Source organism: Erinaceus europaeus, chromosome 2 (assembly GCF_950295315.1).
Source record: "Erinaceus europaeus chromosome 2, mEriEur2.1, whole genome shotgun sequence".
Lineage (NCBI taxonomy): Eukaryota > Metazoa > Chordata > Mammalia > Eulipotyphla > Erinaceidae > Erinaceus > Erinaceus europaeus.
Genome location: NC_080163.1, coordinates 8,451,190 through 8,458,179, shown reverse-complemented (window position 1 = coordinate 8,458,179; position 6,990 = coordinate 8,451,190). Strand labels below are relative to the sequence as shown.

At 42.3% G+C, this 6,990-nt stretch overlaps 1 pseudogene; it reads right to left on the bottom strand.

The window, feature by feature from the left end:
• Nucleotides 1-6,509: 6,509 nt before the first annotated feature.
• LOC107523450 (ubiquitin-like protein 5) lies at nt 6,510-6,732 on the bottom strand (annotated as a pseudogene).
• Nucleotides 6,733-6,990: the final 258 nt, after the last annotated feature.

Here is a 6,990-nt window from a genome sequence, read left to right as displayed (position 1 = left end):
ATTCATCCTTTAATAGCTGATATAATCTCTGGATGTAGTAATATCCTCAGATGCCTCTGCAGGGTACCACACTCACTCCTGTGAGACTACTAGACCTGACCACCACTCCCCAATACTAATTGCCACTGTTCATAACAGGACTCCCCACTTAGATTGGCTTTTGAACAAACCTGTCTGGGTGGAGCAGTGGCCATTGCCTAGGGAAAAACTAGACATTTTCAAAGAGCTCATTTGAGAGCAGTTGTCCTTGGGACACATTCGTTATTCCCAGAGCCCATAGAATACTCCTGTCTTTGTGATTAAAAAGCACTCAGGAAAATGGCACCTCCTCCAAGATCTCTGTGCAGTTAATAACACCATGCAGGTTTGGGGCTCCCCCCAAAGGGATTTGCCTCTTGCTTCTGTGATTCCCACAGGAATTCCAATCATAGCTATTGATACATAGGATTTTTTTTATCTATTCCCTTTCACCCACAAGATTGTAAAGATATTGCATTCTCTGTTATTTCTGTTAATAACTCCAGCCCTGCCAATGAATTTGAATGGGTGGTACTACCGCAAGGTACGGCCAATGGTCCTATTATTTGTCAAGAGACTGTTATATCTGACCTTTTCCCATATATTCATAAGGGCCTTAAGGTTTTGAATTATATGGATGAAGTTTTAATATGGGGAGAATTAGATACATACCTCTCTGCTCTCTGTGATTTTCTAATCCCTGCCTTAAAGAAAAGTGGCCTTTATGTAGCTCCTGAGAAGGTACAGCTAATTACTCCAATATATTTCTTAGGCACAGAAATTTACCTAATGCAGATGTGTCCTTTAATACCTTGTGTTATTTTTTCTTCTAATCTCACACTGCTTCTTTACAAAGTCTTCTTGGAAATTTAAATTGGCTTAGGCAGTATCTTTATATCCCTACTAGCTGCCTGAAACCACTGTTTGATCTGTTAAAGGAAACAAACAGTCCTCCTTAAAGCATATGTTAACCACCAAAGCTTCCTTGCACTGGAAAGGGTTAACCAGGACATGCAGCATTTTCAGTTCTCCCCCTCCTCTCCAGTAAATCTTCTAATCCTTAACTCCACCCCCATGGTAGTGGGGGCACTGTGGCAGAAGCATGATGTTCTCCAATGGCTTTATACTCCAGTAGGAGGAGCTCCAAGACTACTTATCAATATTGATGCCTTAGCATTTATGATTCGCTAAGGAAGAAAGAGAGCAATACAGGTTTTAGGAAAATAACCAGATTTAATTACTCTTTCTTTTTCTCTAACAGATACAGAGTGGCTCATATACCACAATTCTCATTTTGCTGTAAGTTTAATGGGTTTTCCAGGACAATTAGATAATCATTTTCCTTATAATAAATTGATAGCTTCTTTACCTCTTTTGCCTTTACTAGTACCTAAACTTTTCTCTTAAGATCCCATTCCTTCTGCTCCTACAATCTTCACTGATGGCAGAGAAAAGGGAGCTGCTGCCCTTATATATTTTCCAGACAAGCAATACCCCAAATCTATCTTTACTGAGCTTCCTGATAATTCCCCTCAGTACAAAGAACATTATGCTGCTTTCCTTGCATTAAAAGCTGCACCAGAATCCTTCAACCCTTTTCCTGACAGTGTGCATACTGTTAACTTACTTCCATGACTTACTCATTCTTATGTGAGAATTGATGACAACCCACTTTCTCCTCTCTTAATTCAAATTGCCTCTATGCTCTGTTCTCGAACTCAACCATTGTATGTTCAACACCTTTGCTCCCACAGCCCTCTTCCTGGTCCCCTGTCTAAAGGGAATGCTGCATCTGACTGCCTCACCTCCACAGGAAGTCTCCTAGCCTCTGTCTCTTATCCTGTTGACTTTCATTCCCTAACCCATGTTAATCTTGAAGGCCTTCGAGCTCAATTTCCTAATATTGCTCTGGCACAGTTGAAACATATTCTTGCTATGTACTCTTCCTGTTAATATCTAATAAAGACATCTGCTGTTAAAATTCTTGGGGTTTACCCCAAGAATTGGCTTAAAAGCCAACACTCTTTAGCAAATTGATGTCACCCACTTACCCAGTATTATCAAACAAAAATATGTATTTTTCTCAATTGATAACTTCTCTAAGTTTATGTGGGCTACAGCTCATACAGGAGAAAGCTCAAAAAAAGCTTATACACCATATACTTTTCTGTTTTGTTGTAATGGACATACCTATTCAACTTAAAACTGACAATTGGAATGCTTTTACCAGCAAAAAATTTAAATAACTTTGTTCCCTCTGGAACATTACTCATACTAAAGGCATTCCCTAAAATCCACTGATACAAGGCATTGTCGAGAGGTCCCATCAAACCCTTAAGGATCAATTAAATAAAGAAAAAGGGGAAATGTAACCCCCCAAACAGCCAGCTGGCAAAGCCTTATCTACATTAAATCTCTTTAGTATTTGCAAAAACTTGAAACAACCTATTATTCTTCATTGGGAAATACCATCCACACTCCCAGCTATGAAGGCCAAATTGAAAGACCCACTCGATAAAATGTGGAAAGGGCCTGACCTACTCTTGACAATGGTGAGGGGTTTCACATGCATTTTTCTGCAGAATTACTCCAAACCTGTCTGGCCTCCTGCCCGTCAGGTCCAGCAATATCCGCATGATGGTGCTGATGTCCCTGGGGAATAAAAAACACTGCAAGAGGACTGGTTGCAGGACACACCCCAGGATCCATAATATGAAATGGCAGAATATGAAAAATCTGGCTCACAGAGCTATCTCTCTCTCTCCCACCTTCTCTGAATGTCTTATGCTTTCAGGGGATGAGCATGGAGGGAAAAGCTTTCATGACTCAGTTTCTCCTTGTCAGTCTCCCAAACATCACAAGAACCTACACACCCTAACACTTATCTCATATTCTTGTTATAAAGCAAATAGTTTGCCTGCTTAAAGTTCACTATAGTTCACCTGCTTTTGATCACAAACTACATTCTGCCTTGACTAAAAGGCCCTTCTTTCTATTTCCTTCACCTCCTCCTCCACTTTGGTTTAACTCCTTTATCTTATCTCTCTTACTTCAAGGCTTTTTTTTTGTCTGCTTCTCTCTTGCAATGAATCAGTCTGGAACTCCCCTTTACAATTATCAATTCTCTTAGAACTTTTGCCTTGCCAGTTTCTGACCTTCAATGAATTGGAGAAGATCTTCACACCCCATACATCATACAAGAGACTAATAACCAAAATATACAAAGAGGCCAGAAAACCTAGCAACAAAAAAAGCAAATGACCTCATACAAAAAATGGGCAGAGAATATTAACAGAACATTCACTACAGAAGAGAACCAAAAGTTTAACAAACACATAAAAATTGCTCCAGGTCGCTGATTGTCAGAGAAATGCACATAAAGACAACATTGAGATAATACCTCATTCCTGTGAGAATAGCATACATGAAAAGTGACAGCAGAAACAAATGTTGGAGAATCTGTGGGGACAAAGGAACCATTCTGCACTGCTGGTGGGAATGTAAGTTGTGTCCACCCTCTCTGCGGCACTCTCACAAGGCTAGATGTTGACCTTCCATCTGACCCAGTAATTCCTCTCCTAAGGATACACTCCAAAGACTCCATAACACCCAATCAAAAAGATATGTCTGCACCTATGTTTATAGAATCACAATTCATAATAGCTAAAACTGAGAAGCTACCTATGTGCCCAACAACTGATGAGTGGTTGAGAAAGTTGTAGTATCTATACACAATGGAATACTACAAAGCTATTAAGTATAATGGACCCACCTTCTCTGACCCAGCTTGGATGGAGCTAGAAGAAATTACGTTAAGTGAGCTAAGTTAGAAAGATAATGATGAGTATGGATAATTCCACTCATAAACAGAATTTGAGAAAGAAGAACAGAAAGTAAACTAAAAGAAAGATTTGACTCAATTTGGAGTAGGGCACCAAAGTAAAAAAAAACCTGGGTTGAGGGTGAGGATGGATTTTCAGCTTCACCTGGCAGGGGATGGGTATTAGATGGGACAGAGTCTTTTGGTGGCGTGAATGGTGTTTATGTGCACTCCTATTAATTTGCAGTTATATAAGTCACTATTTAATATCAGAGGGGAAACTTGATTGAATGTCTCAAACTTTTTAAAGTACAGAATGAGCCTTTTTAATACATAGGCTGAGTCTTTGATATGTTGAATCCCTTAAAATCTTAGACCAGCAAGAACAGAAACAACCAGTATCACACTCAATCCAAAACTAACTTTATCAAAGCAAGAACTTCAAAAGCTAAATAAGGGCAAGAGACTGGCATACATTAATGATGACTCTTTAGTCACTATCAGGCCACCCCATCAGTTTGGAACATAATTGGGGAATCCTGAGATTCCCAAACAGACACGATGGGCCTAGACCTTGAATAAATCCCTCTGTCCATTGTTCCTGGTCATTTCTATCATGAACAACACAATAGACCCTTTTGTGGGCCCCCATTGGACCTTACCCTCAACTTGGATCAACAATGGTAGATAATGTTCCATCCTCTGAATGTTTTATCCTTTTGTGTTTTGTTTTAACAAATAAAATAAATAAAGGCAGCAAACAATGAGAAGACAAATAAAATTTAAAAAATGCATATTTATTGTAGCTAATGCCCCAATGACTCTCCCTGGAAAGTTGCAGGGGATCTTGTGTGATTGTAGAACAGGTGATCTGACTTAAGATATTTTGCAAAAGTCTAATGAAGAAATGTGGGTGTCAGAACCAGGTGAATAATTATGCCAGGCTAGCATCACAGGCAGGAGAGCGACAGCCAGGAACTCATGGCTGAGCTGGGAATGCAGTTCAATCTTGATTGATGTGGAATGCAGTGCAAGCTATATTATCTCTAAACATAATCCTGTCCTATATATCTCCTGAGGTGGAAGTTTCAAGTCAGAAGAGGATTACATATGATAGGGGGTGGGGATACTGAAAAAGCATGCGAACCAGTAGGGATTAAACCAGTGCGGGTCTCAAAACAACAATTATGTAAATAGACCAGTGTCAAGCAATTCAGGGGAACAGAAGCAGAATCTAGAAACAGACCAATATAATTTATCTGGTAATAGCTTCTGATTAAGATGCTGGAGTCCCCTGGTTCCATCCCAGAAAGACACAACCAAAGTAGTGCTCTGGCAGTGTGACTCATGTAACACATATACAGAAATCATAAATATGGGCACAGTTTTGTTCTTTCTAAAATCTTTATTGTGAGTTAATTTGGTTTATAAGATTGCAGGTTGTAGTTAACCACCCACCCACCCCAATTTCCCATACCCCAGCCCATTAAGAATGGGCAGATCAGCTGAAATGAAGAAATTAATTTCACACTTCTTTTTTTTTCCTTCCCAAGTCTGTTTCAGTTATTTAAATTCCACTTATGAGGGAGGTCATCTGGAAGTGATCTTTCATCTCTCTCCATGCTTCACTGGTTCCATCCATCCGTCCTGAAGTACACGACATCTGATATCACTGCAGAGTGTTCCACTGGCCATGTGTCCCATGGTTCCTTTCCACAGACATATGCTGAGGGCTAGCAGTGGGTGGGTGTCTGGGCTCCAGATTCAATCAGAAAAGGCAGGCAAACATGTCCCAGGACTGAATCCAGTAGTGCAGGTCTAGAGAGAAACTCTTTTTATCTTTCCCAGTCTTCCCAGATCCTCTGTGAGTGTCCAGGTCCTTGCTGTGCAGGGCCTGAGTCCTGTGTGCAGCCCTGGCCTAGGCTCAGGAAAGGGGGCAGCTTCTGCCACATGCAGTGGGTCAGAGCTCTAGACGTATTGCTGGGTTTCCAGGTGACTGGCCAGCAGGCTGCTAGGCCCCAGTCCATGTCCTCTCTGTGGCTCTGACTCTCCTATGGGCTGGGCCTTAACCTGAGAGGAGGACCAGTCTCAGAGCTGCGAGGCTCCTGTCCCCACCAGCCCAGCCTGAGGAAGACTTGAGAAAATGCAGCCCCTCACCTTCAGAGGCTCACACAGTCACCAGAACTGCTGCTGGAATGTGCTGACAGTTCCTCACATAAGAGTACTCCCCATCCACATGCTCTCCTAATCTCAGAGTTTGATATGAATCCTTGACAGCAACATAGCCTCTGAAGCTCTGTAAGATAGAATTAGCCCTCCTGCTTCCCCTCAGACAACTCATGGAAGCACAGATCCACCTACTTCAGGGCGTATGTCTCCTCCGGCAGCTGCAGACATTGTGGGAGAAGTTTGGGGGTTCTGGTCACAGGGTGAGACCTCTCTGACTGGGCCAAGCAAGCAGGAAGATGTGGAGGTCTGGAACACCCTGGGGATCCTAACCACAGGGGAAGAGGAGTGCATGGCTTGGAATAGAGGTGCATGATGTCTTCCATGGACATGTCCAACTTAATTTTTTTCTAAGCTGCTCTGATGGCTTCAAGACAACAGTTTTTAAAAACAGCAGCATGGGAACCAGAGAGGTCAGGGGTGGCATCCAGGGGTGGTGGCTTCTCTACAGATAGTAAAGTTCCAGGTTCATGCCATCGTGGATCTCATAGTCTCTCGGCATTATATGTGGCCTTGAAGTTGCTTTAGCCCTTCCACAGGACAATCTTATTCCAGCTGGTGCCTTCTTGGGACCTAATCAGCTTCTTCAGGTCCCTGATGGTGTCATCCATGTTGCACTTCACATGGACTTTCTTCCCCAGACAGTCGTTGCAAACCACCTAGATCATCTTGGGGCTCTGACACTGCCACTTCAGCTGATCCAGGGATTGATATGGAGGACTCCTGCACGGATGTTTGGCCACAGTTTCCAAGAAGAGCAGACACAGAGAATTCACTTGCAAAGGGTGCTGCATAAAAACACCAGGAAGGACACCCAGGGCACTGAACCAGGAAGTACAGGGTCCTGTTTCTCTAAAGACCTGGAGCAGACTCAAGAGACTGATTGCCTGGGCTGAGGCCTCTAGAAGGGATAATAAGGGAGGCAC